The sequence below is a fragment of the Vipera berus genome (assembly GCF_964194415.1).
Source record: "Vipera berus genome assembly, chromosome: 13".
In the NCBI taxonomy this organism is placed as follows: Eukaryota; Metazoa; Chordata; class Lepidosauria; order Squamata; family Viperidae; genus Vipera; species Vipera berus.
In genome coordinates this window covers 1,793,056-1,808,180 of record NC_138216.1, presented here as the reverse complement: position 1 = coordinate 1,808,180, position 15,125 = coordinate 1,793,056, and positions in this window count along the sequence as shown.

The window sequence follows — 15,125 nt, the reverse complement described above, 5'->3', positions numbered from 1 at the left end:
GAGCAATCTGGTTCAGAAGATCCTTTGCAACGCCTATTTCCTCCATAACTATGGTTGCCCCAAACACTAAACTTCTCCTCCTTCAGTTGCCGGATTGGGCCATTCTGCAAAGTCTCCACTTATCTTGAGCTGCTGGATATAGGCTGCGCAGTCCAGATGTCAACAAAGTTATCTGGATGTACCCCTTACATCCAGACCAATAATTTATCTCCTTCCTGGCATCATGTCCGGTGAAGCTTCGTTCATGGTTATCCCCATCTCCTCACCGATGTTGACTTGATGGTCTTCAGAAATAATCCCCCCTATAGAATAGGACCCCCAAACTGATGGGATACTAGATCTTGTTGGGTTAGATAACCCAGTGCCTTTTAGACCTCGCCAAAAACAGTCAGAAGGATCTCGGTAGCTTATCTGTGGATAGAGTTGAGGAGAAGGGTGATGCCTCTTCCTGGCTCAGATATGTCTACCAGAAGAACTGGTGACGTAAGTGAGATAGCTGGAGAAGGAACGCTTCAAAGGCCAGCCGTGTCCTAGGTACGTGATCAAGATGGAAGCTCTCAATGTCAACCTCATACAGAAGAACACCGAGACTTTTCTTGTGGTTGGCAAGCAGCTGGCAGGCGGAATTAAGCCCCGAGGCTGGCCAGACTCAGTATAAATATGAGGAGTCTGGCTTTCTGCCCAAACCAGCAGACTGAGACCTCCACCTCTGCATTTCAGGATCCAGCTGCCAGCTCAGACTGCTAATTCTGGCAACCTTGGTCTGGAGAACAGACAATGGAGGGCCGGATTCGGCTTGTGCTCCTCACTTTGATCCTCCTGCTTCTTTTTATAGAACCGCTTGGCAAGACGGTAGCAAGGAAAACGTAGAACTGTGTGTCTCAACCTTGGCAACTGGCGGTCTGGACTTCAACTCCCAGCATTCCACAGTCGGCATGAGGCGGGGAGTCCCTGTTCTCAATGCCGGAGCTGAGCTTTTGTTCCAAAGTAGGAGTAAATTTTGGGGGGGGACAATGAACAAAAAGGAACCAGCGTTTCACCGTATCTTCTGGCATACATTCTTTGAGGCCCTTTCTGCCCTTTAAATCAAGTATGTTCCGAGTAAACTAAAATAAAAATAAAAGATTGTGCAAAGTTTGGTTTCTAAGGAAGGGGAGGCAGGACATTTTGCAGACCCATGGATATTTGCTTATTTAAGTGCGTGCGTGCACACACACACACACACACACACACACACACACACACACGCATACTCAAGCCAGCGATTGCACAAACCTGCTTATTTTGCCAAGTCAGTCACTCATCATCCTAAGGGTGACTTGAAGGAATTTCTCCACTCGCCTGTCCTGACCGAGCTTTCTGGAGGCCCCAGGAAAGATCTCCAGGTATGGGGTGGGACACATAGAGGGGGGCTCTCCGAAGGACCCCCGTGGAAGTTTGATGGATGTCAAGAGTAAAACACATAAACAAAACATGGCTAAAGCCCATATCAAGAGAGACACTTAATTAACCAGTCTTGATCAAACAGTTAATAGCCCAAGTTTGAGAGTGAAATGAAGGCATTTAAAGAAAGTGGCGCGCTCAGCTGCATCATCCATTTCCTTGAGCAAGGACTTTGAAGTCAAATGAAGCCAGGACAAGGAACGGTCTAAAAGGAAGGGAAAGAAAGAAAGAAAAAGAAAGAAAGAAAGAAAGAAAGAAGAAAGAAAGAAAGAAAGAAAGAAAGAAAGAAAGAAAGAAAGAAAGAAAGAAAGAAAGAAAGAAAGAAAGAAAGAAAGATTTTTTCCCACTAAGTCCTTTGGAAACTTCTATTGGTCCCCCATCATTTTTGATTGGGGAGACCAGCCAGGTGCAAATCACTGCCTTTCTCTCCAACTCTTGGCACACACACACCCCTTTAATTTTCAACCCCCTTCCTCTGGATGCAGCCACGGTATCCATCCCAGCAGATGACCCAAACCTTGGCAGGTGATTTGAGGAGCAGGCAGGGAGGCTGGTCCTATTCTTCTGCCACAGTTCCAGCTCAGGTTTTCCCACCCCACCCGACCCTCCCAGGGCCATCTGAAGGGTCAAAGGGCAGCTCCTCCCACCCCCACCCTCCCGGCTGTTGTGTTTCCCGGCTGCCATTCTGGAGGTGATAATATAATTCACGTCAGAAGAGTTAGTGGGCTGAAAATGAATTGGCGAAGTCAATCCAGAGGGTATAAATGAATTAGCATGTAAATGAGAGTGCTTGCTCTACATAGTTTCCTATTGCCTGCAGCTGTAAATAATTCCAGGGATAGAATCAAAGGCTGGAAACAACTTCATTTTGAGACCTCTGTTCCTTCTCAAGCACCCTCTATTCCCACTCAGGAGCATTTGCAGCAGGGATGGAGGTACGCCACCTTTCCTGGGGGGTAAAGGTTTAGTAGGAGCATGCTTTCCCCCCCCCCCTAGAACAGAAGAGGGCCTGTCCTCCAATTGCTATTTTGCACGCTTCTTTTTCCTCCATCCCTTGCAGAGTTACCTGCTCATTCTTCCCCCTTTCACTTCCTGCCTGGATACCTGCAGCCACACACAGAGAGCCACTGAAGAAGCCACAAGGCCAGCACGGGACGAGGAGGAGAACCTCTCTGGATCTGCTCTGAATCACAAAAGGTGTTTGTGAAGAGACGAAGGAGGAACATCATTATGGGAAAAGATGAGTATGAGATAGCCAACAGCGCACTTGGTTTCCACAACCTATTTGTTGCTTTCTAAAGAGGCGTCAACATCCAAGACCTCTTAGAAGTTACATCAGGACATCTACAGTATGGTCCTCCAGGGTCATTGGGCCACAATTGGGCCATCCCTGACTGTTTGGGCCCTTGGCTTCCTTTGGGTGATGCAAGTTGACGTCCCTCAGCCATGTCTGAGGAGCCCCAGATTCCTGAACGCTGAGTTACATTCTTCTCCATCTTGGGCAAGAGAAACTTTTGGAATAGTTGTTGCTAAGTGGTGACTGAGAAGCTCTTAGGAGGCCAAGAAATGGACTCTAGCTATCCAAGTACATTGTGAAGAACTTCAAGACGTAGATAGGACACAGAGCCAAGGAATTGGAGGGACAAGGTGGCTTTGGAAGTCTCAAAAAAACGGGCAGCCTCCAGCAACGATCCCAAAATCTCGACTAGAGGATGCTCGGCATCTGCTGGAAATGCAAGTCCGGAGTCAACCCCTGCAAACTTTCCTCACCCGTTCCCTTCTTCTAACTTCATGGACACTGATGGATGATCATCCTCACTCTTTCATCAGGTCAGTATTTCAGGTCCTGTGCAAACTAGCTCTCCCGGATGAACTGAGGAGCACTGATGAAGACAGATGGACTTGCAGCGAGTCCATTAAATCGTTAATAAAGGATATTACAACCCCCCCCCCTCCCCTTAATCGGGAGCTGCGGGGACACCTTATAAAAGTCCATTAAGAACTAATCCAATTCCTGGCCCAGATGCGGGACCTCTCCTTCCCTCTCCACCCCCCCTATCCTAAATGGAAAGTGGAATCATATTCTCCACTTCTTAATTTTTTTAAAAAAAAATAATAATAATAAGGAAAGCCTCATTCCTTTGCTAAAATTTAATCAGCAGCTTTAACCAGGTGTCGCCTGCGCGCTTGTGTGTATGTCTACATCTCCATCGTCCCCGTGTGCTGCCTTTCTGCGCTCGTTTATTTACAAGGCAGAACTTCCTGGCAGGCGAAGTGATTCAATTTGCAGACAGATACATCAAGCACTTAAGGATTTTGCACGGGGATGGATTGATTATTTATCGTGTTATCTTGCCTGAAGACGGCTGATATGGCAGTTGCTCCTGCTATCTCTCAAGCTGCCTCGTGTTCCTCCCCCCCCCTTTTTTTAGTATCTTTCTTCCTGCCAAAGAGTCGCAAGGCTCGGGGTGGGGTGTGTGTGTGAGAGACAGGAGGAGGAAAGCTGGCGGGTGGGCATGTGCAGAGGGAAGCCGGGTTGCAGGCTGCAAAAAAGGAGAATTCGGTGGCGGAGGTGAGCTCTCCGTCGTCGGAGGGTTGAAATGATGTGTTGTCTGGATGCTTCGGGGAAGGGGAGAGGGGGGTCTTTTGCTGCCAAGCAGAGAAGTCTCTAGGTCAGGGGAGGGAATGCAAGGAAGTCCTTCTCCAGAGTGTCAGCCCTGTGAGGTAGGCCAGACAAGGAGCACGATTAGGAGCCCTAACTGTATCTTTAGTGTTGCTTTACTTTACCTGTGGGGTCCTTGGTGCTCTCTGAGTTTGGCCGTTTGTTTGCACAGAGAAGGAGAAGGATTGTGGGGTCCTCGGTGCTCTCCGAGCTTGGCTGTTTTCTTGCAGACATTTCATGACCCAACTAGGGAACATCATCTGTGCTAGAAGGGAGAAGGGTTTGCAGAGAGGAGGAAATATTATCTTCTTTTGGTTTCCTTTTACTCTCCAGAAAACCGAGGAAGGAGGCCCCTTCTGGGATGCTTTTCATGCCTTCATTCATATGCTCGTTTCCACAGCCAAAAAGAGAGCGTGGCAGTGTGCGCGTGTGTCAGGCGTGGACATCCACACCTGGGGGAAGACTAAATAATAAAATGCACATTCTCACATTGGACATATGTGCAGAAAGGATGAAGGTGACATCCTGATACGCATTTCCTCATGTTGATGCCATCCCAGCTCGCTCTAGTGGGGTCAGTCTAGATGTCCTCCTTTGCCCACCTGTGATTCTTTGTCAGTAGGAGAAATTATTTTCCATCCCGGTGTAACGTAACAGGTAAAACTGCAGGACCGAAGGCAGGAAAAACACAGCTAGTATCCTTGGCATCTCTGATCAGCATCGGAAAGGCTCTGTGCCACCTTTGATATCAATATTTCATACCGGCATCAATATTTATATTGCTTTCGCAGGGCTGTAATTGCAACCAAAGTCCGTTCTGTGTGTCGACTTGTAATGAAACTGCCCGGTTGGCAGGCGGAAGGCGGAACAGCCAAGGCGCGGTTGCTTGGGCTTCCTTTTTAAAAAAAAGTCAGAAAAGAGCGGGATTAAAACTCGGGGCCTGCCAGTCTAAGCTAAACGAAAGGTGCTGAAATCCTGCTGAGATGGCTAGGAGAGATTGACGGGGCAATCCGACCTGGCAATCGGGTTGAGAAGAGGGCATCTCGAGATGGGCACCCTGGTGCCACGTCTGTCCTGTCTGATATCCAGCTGGCTAAGCGGGAGGGCGGCGCCACGTCCAGGGGTGCCCGTCTATCTGGATCTGTGAGCATGGGCAGGGGCAGGGATGTCAAAAAAAGCGGTCCAAATTTTGCAATGGACACCCCCACACGAGTGGGGCTCTATTCCTTTGGTGCCGACCGCCATCTTGACTTTTTTGACCTGGGCTGTGGACGCCTCCGACTGCCAGAGTGGCTGCAGAGCCGAAAACGTTTGTGTGAAGTGCGGTCCCTTTCAAACTGCCAGCTGTCCTGGCACTGTTAATGGGAGAAATCGTAAAACGAGCATCTGGATTAGGGAACTGGCGCCTCTCGAAGGGGCGCTTCGCCCCCGTGCAAAGTGCAGCCCGAGCATCCCCTTGGCGCCTTTGGGAGAAGTCAATCGTCTACCGCCAAAAGGCTGAGGACGGGCTGGAGGGCCCCCCAGAGGCTCTCTAGCTTCACCCCTGCTGGGAAGCAGGTTCTGATCCGTCTGCTCTGACGGCCGGCTTTTTGGCTAGCCTCTGGGACTGGGTCTGCCTGAGCTTAGCAGTTCTTCCCCGGGACCAGCCTTATTTATTTCATTTATCAATTTGAAAGCTTTATTACAGTCTGATCCGACTGGCGTCAGGGTTTCAGGGAGGGGTAGCTGGCGATGGAGCTGCCCGCAGTCTGCCAGGGGGCAGAGGCCTTGGCAAAGCCGAGCGAAGCTGGGCCTCACTTGCCCCAACTTGGGAGAAGCCGAGTATTATGGTTCCTTATTAAATCATCATCTCACTACTGAATGGCAACAAATTCTTATCGTCCCGAGAAGCACATCCAGGCTGTTTGCTTCCGTGGCCACTTCCAGACAGGGCTATGAATTCCCTGGTTCGACACGTCACGTGTGAATGCGTCTGCCTGCTGATTTCTGGGTCTGCCTCCCGTGCCGTGAGCCTGTCCTGAACCGTCCAGAGTCCCTCGGAATCGGGGGGGGGGTGTCCAAAGAGGGCTGAGTTTTGAAGCCAGTTCGGTCCTAGGCTGGGTGAGCCAAAATCGGCTCCTTGCCAGGACGGGTTTGAAACAGAAGAGAATAGTTGTAGTTCAGGCTTGTAATGAGGGGTCACTGAGCTTGGTTGTTTTCTTGCAGACATTTCATTACCCAGCTAGGCAGCATTACCAGTGCTAGTAGGGAGCGGGGTTGTGGAGACGAGGAGGAGGAGGAGGAGGACTATGGGATCCTTGGTGCTCTTTGGATTTGGTTTTTTTTTTCTTGCAGACGTTTCATGAACCTAGAAAGGGCTTGTGTATCAACACAGAGCAAAACCCTCTCTCGTAGCACTGATAGCGTTATTTAGTTGGGTCAAGAAACGTTTGCAAGAAAACAACTAAACTCAGAGAGCAGCAAGGACCCCACAGTCCTCCTCCTCCTCCTCCTCCTCCTCTTCTTCCTCCTCCTCCTCCTCCTCCTCCTCCTCCTCTTCGTCTTCCTCCTCCTCCTCCTCCTCCTCCTCCTCCTCCTCCTCCTCCTCTTCTTCTTCTTCTTCTTCTTCTTCTTCTTCCTCCTCCTCCTCCTCCTCCTCCTCCTCCTCCTCCTCCTCCTCCTCCTCCTCTCTGCAAACCCCACTCCCTTCTCCCCACCCCGAAGATGTGACCTAGTTTGGGTAAGGAAAAGTCTGCAAGAAAACAAGTGAGCTCAGGCAGCACTACGGGCTGGTCTTGTTTCCTTGTGAGAGATTGCAGGGAAGGGAAGGGAGGGGAGAGGAGGGGAGGGGAGGGGGGGCTCCTTGCAAAGCATATGGCGGGCAAGGCAACAAGCCACAAACCGGCCAGCAAGGGAAGGGAGGTGGGTGGGTGCCTGGGATGGGATGGGGGTGGGAAGAAGCGCTTGTATCAGCTTAGCTCTGGCATCCAACTGGGGAGGGGGGGGGAAAGAAACTGCTTGATGAGAAGGTACGCCAGTTGGTGTGTTGATTTTGTGGACAGGCAATATTGTGACGGCTCTGCTCACACTTCGCTACCGAGATGCTTGGAAGAGAAGCCAGCTCGGTGCCCGAGAGGAGAGGATCTGGCACAGAACCTGGGGGGGGGGGGAAATGGGGGGGGGGAAACAGACAGTGCCTTGAAAGGACCCCGGCAAACAGGAGCAGAGGAGGAGGTGGGTGAACTGCATCTTCCCCCCCACCTCGAAGATTAGGGCCCCCTTTTCATGCAGAAGGGTCTGCAATGGCCCCTGTCTCAGCAAGTGCAGTCTGGAAGGGTGTCTTTGCTTTTGTTGTAAGAGCCAAGTCTCTAGACCTCATGGTTGGAGAGGGGGGTTGGAAAGGGCCTGGGAAGTCCAGAAGTCGGAGAAGTAGCCAGGAGATAATGGGGCGTGAGAGACCGTGTTGGGACCCTCTTCCGTGTAAGGAGAGGGGGGAAAAAACAGAATAGATTAGGCAGAAGACAATCATAGGGACGGCTAAGGTGCAGAAAGGTGCTTTTTTGCATAGTTGTGTTCAATTATTTTATACTTCCCTTGGCTTGGTGGCTTGGCTCGTTCAACACGGTGAAGACCACGGCCATAGAGAGGGGAGGGCGATGCCACGTTCGGGTGGCAAAAAGTCGGTTTGATTTTGACTTGGAAAAGGGGCTCCTGGACCCCTCCTGAATTTGAACCCGGTGCTTTCTCCTGCTCCCGTGTCCCTTGCTGATTTCTTGGAGGCCCAACAGACTCGCATTGACCTGGCCTTATTCTCACCATCGGGCGATTGGTCATTTATTTGAATTTATTTTTATCCCACCAGTGATTTATTTTTACAAATAACTCAACGTGGCAAACATGCCTAACACTCCCTCCTCCTATTTTCCCCATAACAACAACCCTGTGAGGTGGGTTGGGCAGAGAGAGAGGGGGGGAGGGGGGATTGGCCCAACGTTACCCAACTGGCTGTCATGGCTAAGGCGGGAGTAGAACGCCCAGTCTCCTGGTGATTGACTCAAGGAAGGGCAGTCCTGCTTGGAGTTGACGCCAGAGTTTAACCTCGCTGGCAACTCCAGAAGATGCTGGATTTTCACCACTGGGCAGCTTTCGGCCTCTCCTGTCTGGAGGCCCATCTTCCTTGGGGAACTGCAGAGAGGGTGCAGGGGTCGGTGTACCATCCCAGAGGATTCATTGGTGTCCCCCGCTTGAAAAGGCACCCTCCCTGCACCACCTCGAGAGGGAATCCTCAGCCTGCCCGTGTGAATATTCATGCGCCATCTGCACACCCAAATGCCCGGCGGCTGGCTCAGCTGTTTCCGCGGGACCATCGCCCTCCAGGCTGGCTCAGCTCCAGCCCCAAGACCGGGCATCCCTTCCTCTGGCTTCCCCCATCCAGGGGCTCCAGGCAGGCGGCCGAGCTTCGCCGTGGGTCCCCCCCCATTTGGGGAGGGGGTCCCTGTCACATGACGGGCCTGTCAGCTGACAAAAGAGGGATGACTCAGCCGGCAGCTGCCGGGCCGCCTCAAATAATGACAAAAACAATTAGCAGTCCGAGTGGTAGCCTCTCCTTAATTATCTCCTCCGAGTTTAATTAACTAGCTAAATTATCAGCAGTAATGTAGGCATTAATTATGTCAAATTACAGTGTAAAAATCACTAAGTGTGGAAAATGTCAATTCAGCTACGATCACCTGCCGGCTAAGCTGAGCGGAAGCGAGGAGTTTGACGCAGGGGGACGGGGAAAGGGATGGGACCCTTCTTTGGGCTGGCCTGGGCTGGCCTGCGGAGAGGGGCAGGATCCTGCGGGGGTGCAGCCCTCCCCAGAAAGGCCGAGGGGATCCCAGCCAGATGTAGACGTGGGGAGGAGACAGATAGACGATAGACAAACAGACAAACAGACAGACTGACAGGCAGACAACAGAGAGAGAGGGAGAGGGAGAGATAAATTTCTGCACAAATATAATTTTGCAGCCACGGGGGACCCACTCGGGTCTCAGGCAGGGGGGGCGGAGAAAGAGTGAGTTAAGAGCGGAACAGTTTTGGCAGAGCGGAGGGAAGCCGGCAACGCGACTCCCCAACCAGATGGCTTGGCTGCCGAATTATTAAATTATGAATATTAATACAAATCAGACATGGAAGAGGTAATAATTTTGCTGCCCTACAGAAATAATTAACATAATTTTGATAAATTGCCGGATAAGAGAATCTAAAAATTGAGGTAGGTTTATCTTAATTAACATCTTGGATTTGTTCCGAAAGGTAAATTGTTCTGCAGGGGATTAAGAAGAGACAAGGAGCAAGAATCTCCTTTGGCTTTAGAGAGTCAAGGTGGGAAGCTTCCCCCGTTGGCTTCTGTCCATGTTCTGTGGGGAATCCTGAAGGACATGATTGACCCAATTCGCAGATGTGTCTGGAAAAACTGAGGCCCACAGACACGTGGGCCTCGACTCTTATTGCTAAATGCATGACGGTTTGTTTTGTACAAATGATGGAGGCATGTTGTAGCGTAGACGATCATCCTGGCCCTATTCCAAAATGTAAGCAAGCTCCCTCTGTATTGATCTGGAAGATCACGGGAAAATGACTTTCCCATGGGAGAAGCTGAGGAGGTCCAAGGTAGAAAGTCCACGGGACACCAGGGGATATAACTAGCTTTGGGGGATCTTGCTTTCTGCTCTTGAGAAGGTCCAAGGGAGAAGGTCCATGGGACGTCGTGGGATATAGCTAACTTGCTTTATGCTGTGTTGTGTGTTTGAGCATGTATGCAAGAGTTCCCTACGCGTTGGGCTTGTCTTTAGTAGAAACTCCGTTTCATCTCTACCCTCTATGAAGCCTACTGAACCTGCCAAACTCTCTGGAATAATAATAAGAAATTAAATATTAGATCCTTTGCAACACCACCTTCTTCAGTCTAGCTCCTCTAAAATCTGCCAGCCAAATGCCTCTGGAAGCAAAGACATTTTCTGCTATTTATCCCCAGCAAGCATCTGGTGTGCAAAGGCAGGTGTGCCCAGAGTGCTAGAAAGGAGAGAAAACATACATTTTAGTAAAAAAAACAAAAACAGCACAGAAAAACCTAGCTGCTTCTGTTCAAGACAAATCCATCCCCAAAAATGATTTCATGATTTTTCTAGGCATCAGGGATAATTTGTTTTGTCACAATTCACTGAACGATTCTGAGGGATCGGCCCCAACATTAGCGGAGTTTCATCTGTACATTTTTAATAATTGAAGAGGAAAATATATAGACCTCAAATCCTAAATTTTATTCCATTTCGTATACATTTAAGTTTCCTTGAAATCAAACATGGGTCATGAGGCTCTTATCCATTCATCTGTCTGATCGCATTTCTCTTCGGCAATGGGGGAAAAAAACTACAATTTTCTCACAACTTGGAAAGCACAAATTAGATGTTTTCAGGGATGTAATTTCTTGAAACAGTGATTGCCCTGGCAGCCCTAAAAAGCTCCTGAAAAGATGTGACGCTATAGATTTAAAATAACCCGTGCAACTTTCTGGATTTAAACTAATTCATGCAACTTTGGGGGTTTAAAATAATTTATACAACCTTTGGGGTTTAATACAATTCATGCAACCTTTGGGCAACATTTTGGATTTAAATTTAGATTCATGCGACTTTCTGGATTTTTTTAAAAAAATGATGCAACATTTGGGGTTTAAAACAATCCACGTGATTTTCTGGATTTAAAATAATACATGCAACTTTCTGGGTTTAAAAAATTAATAATTCATACAGTGTTTGGGGTTTAAAATAATTTGTGCAACTTTTCGTGGAGAAAAACTATCTCTGTGGTTGCCAGGAGTTGAGAACAACTTGATCAGTGAATTGATTCATTCTTGATCTTAGAACGGCCTTGCAAAGCATTCCATGTCTTTTATTTGTTTTAGATTTAGAATTAGAGTCAGACAAACAGTTGTTAAAGCTAAAAGCAGCACACAAGATCACACATGTGATCAAACTGCAGCTCACCTCAGAAATGGGGCAACCCGGTCCTTTCCGGAGATTAAATTGGGAATCGGTTTAATCAGATTTCTTCTCACGAGTGAGACGTCGAGCAGTGTCTTTCCTTTTGGAAAACGCAACTCATCGCACAGTATACCTTCCCCAGCTTTTCAACCTACCAGGAATGTTGTTTTTCAATTCCCATCACTCCTGGCACGTGTGACCCGAGACCTTTGTATCTGGACTATGGTTAACTTGTGAAGCTCGACAGACTTGCCAATCCCTCCATCACTCTTTGGTGCCATGACAATTTGGCTCCAGGGGAGGGGAAAGGACGGGAGCAGCTGAGCTGGAGAACTTGGCAATTGTGGAGATGTGATTGTGTGTCCCCTGGGTTGCATTCCTCATTTGGAAGCCGGCCCAAAGGCCTGGCTGCCCAGTGCTGCAGCCTTGCTTCACAGTCAGCGCACACCCTTGGTGGCGCGGCGAAGATCAGGTGGCGAAATGGAAGGCCGGGAAGCGACACGTCGGAGCGTTGGAGAACGTAATGTTGAAATGAGGAGAACCCCACTGAGGAATAATTAAACTGCTCCGTTCCACCAGCTTCCCCCAGCTGGGCCTTGTCAGAGCTTCTCTGAGTTCATGAACTTCCAGGGTGACCTGTGACAGCACATTGCCCAAGGCGGTTTTGTCGTGCACACGGTGAGGGGCCAGGAGACAAAAGCAGAGATCGTGGAAGGGAGCGTCGATAGCAGGATGCCTACTTACTCGTCCCACCAAGATGCTGGTTCTCATTACACAGAATGAGGATCTAAGTGCTAGCTTTGGATCTGGGTTCTGCCGATTTGAATAGATACAACGGAAGTCGTAGCATCCTTGGATGCTGCTTTGATGTCACCGGCTAAGCCAAAGAACCGTTGGCTTGCATTGACCTGTATGGTTTGAAGGCAATCGTTCATGGTTTTGGGGTATGGGGAATGATCTCAAACCACGGTTAAACAATACTGCTAAGCTTGTAAGCCGCCCTGAGTCTTCAGAGAAGGGCGGGATATAAATGGAATTTTTAAAAAAAAATTCCATGGGGACATGTTTTTGAGCATTCAGGTTCTCCAGGCCCAAGTCCTTAGCATCAAGGAAAGGCTTGAAGATCCTATGATGATCCTGGAGGAGGACTAAGGGTTTCTGTAGAGTTGGAGATGCCAAGGTCTTCTAAGGAGTCTCAGAGTGCAGCTGTGGCAGGTGGAATATCCAACCATGAAGGTACGAGGATCTCTTTGAAGAGCTAAAGAGGTTCTCCATCTGGGAAGGAGAAGTCCAGCGTGATCATGGGATCAACATTCAGACGCTTGGCAACCGGTCCATACTTACGACCGTTGCTGTGTTCCAAGGTCACGGGGTCCAGTTTTGTGACCTTCTGACCACCAAGGTCAATGGGGGAAGCCAGACTCATTTAACAACACTTGGACTAATTTAACAGCCATGGTGATTCACTTAACAACTGTGGCAAGGAAGGTTGTAAAATGGGGCAAAACTCACTTAACGAGCGTCTCACTAAACAAGATAAATTTGGGGCTCAGTTAACGATCCGTATCCCTTAAATCCCTCAGAGGCTGAATTTCAAGAGGCAAACCAGCCCCGCACCCCAAATTTTAACAAGGGACTTCACATCATAGGTTTAAAAAAAAAAAGGTTTGGGCAGAATAGGAAGTCCTTTTCCAGGGCTAGAGGTCGGAAGTTTATACAGATGAGCCTGGTGAAGATGCTTGTTTGTTTGTTTATTAAATTTATATGCTGTCCATCTTGCTGTTTACTCTTGCTTGAGATTTCTCATCATACAGAAGACAACCTGGCAGATGAAGGGCTGTTCAGAAACAAACTCTGACATTCTTTGCTTCGAGGATTGCTGAGGCCTTCCTTGGGTGAACTACACTTCCCAGGAGCCTTGATCAGCACGGGCAACAAGGAAGAAGGCTGGGAAAAGCAGTTTCCTGCCTTGAAGGACCGCTATCCAAAATCCAATTTAAGCCGCGGGAATCAGGAGAAAAGAGGGCTGAGGTTTAGAAGGAGCCCAGCCATCTCTGACATCTGGCGAAGCAGACCTGCCCCCCGCCCCCATTGAACCCCAGCCTCCTCGGCTAGGATGCTGAGGGCCGTTTCTATTAAATATCCACATCTTCTCTTGGCATCTTTGCCGATGAACCCACGCACCCTGAGAACAAATTAAAAAATAAAGAACCAGAAGCCTATTTCTGCAAACTTTTGGAGAAACGGCAGGCCTGATCTCCAGCCAACGTTGTTCTGAACGTGTTCCATGTTCCTTGCAACAGATGGGAGCGATACTACAAATATTCAGGGGCCCCCTCGGATCTCTAGCCCGGCCTATAAAGCTTTTCATAAGAGGAGAAAGTTTGAAACGGGCTGTCCTGGGTCTCGCTTGGCTCTTTCTGGCTGTTCTTCTTCCTTCCTCTCTTTCTCTCTCTCTCTCTCCCTTTTCTTCAGCTGGGATTCCAAGCAATCCTGTTTCCCCCAGTAATGATATAATTACTTCGCAACATGCTGCAGAAATAGTTAGGGAGATGGCTAAAGCTGCTACAACAATACCGACATGGAAAACATTAATTTCTGGAGTTCTTTTAATTAATTCATCAGGACTCACGCTGGGCGGGATGATTACGATAAAGTGTTTAATTACAAATTTATATGTAATGATGCACTTTAATTACTTTGGACTTGTACATTATTATTGGGCCTTTTTCCCAAGTTTCCTGGCACCAGATCTGTGCCGCAAACAAGATGCAACGCCGACGATGCCTGGTGCCCCTCAATTATTTACGTGGTGTTGGGAGGCGTCCAGAGATGATGGATGAAGGGAGAAGCTCATTTCCAAAACTGGAGGGGCGGCCTGGGCAGTGCCAAGCCAGAATCCAGGGTCCCTGGGCAGAGAGGGGGGTCATTTTTTGGAGGGGGATATTATGGGATATTAACCGCAGGCAAAGAGTAGTGACCTGGGGGTGCCAATTGTCCCATCATATAGGGTGCAGGGCAACTTTGATGATGTTACCAAGTTAAGTAATGAAATGTCTGCAAGAAAACAACTTCCAAGTCCTCCTTGTCCTCCTCCTCCTCTCTTCTTCTCCTTCTCTTCTTCCTCCTCCTCTCCACAATTCCTCCTCCCTTCTAGCACTGATGATGTTTCCTAGTTGGGTCATAAAACGTCTGCAACCACCAAGCTCAGAAAGCACCAAGAACCTAACAGTCGTCTTCTTCTTCTTCTTCTTCTTCTTCTTCTTCTTCTTCTTCTTCTTCTTCTTCTTCTTCTTCTTCTTCTTCTTCTTCTTCTTCTTCTTCTTCTTCTTCTTCTTCTTCTTCTTCTTCTTCTTCTTCTTCTTCTTCTTCTTCTTCTTCTTCTTCTTCTTCTTCTTCTTCTTCTTCTTCTCCTCCTCCTCCTCCTCCTCCTCCTCCTCCTCCTCCTCCTCCTCCTTCTTCTTCCGAACTGAGTCTTCACCGGATTGTTTCGATCTTCTGAACTGATCCGTTTCTTCCAGCTGCTGAATAGAAACGCCGAGAAGAGTTTGTCCTCCACTTGAAGACCTCTCAGCTGCTGAGCTTGGTGGACCTCATCCAACAGAACCCCGGACCCCAAAGGGACCGCCTGCTTGGTCCCCCAGTCCCGGCTGCCGCTTCTCCTGAGCTGCTGCCATGGAAACGTGCAGAGGATCCAAAAGGCCACCGGGTACCTAATCTCGTCCACCCAGAAGTGGGGAAAGAGGTGAGCCTAACTCTTACTCAGGTAAATCGATAAAGGTTTTTAGCAGGCTTGTAGTTGGACCTGCTAGAGAGACCAGGCCAGGAAAATCGGTTCTGCAGACAGTGGAAAACTCTTGAGATGGACAAAAGTAACTTGAGTCTTGCAAGACTGATTGAGCTGAATGTCCTCCTCCTTCTCCTCCTTTTCCTCTTCCTCTTCTCCCTCTCCTCTCCTCCTCCTCCTCTTCCTCCTCTTTTTCTCCTTCTTCTCTTTCGTCTCCTCCTCCTCC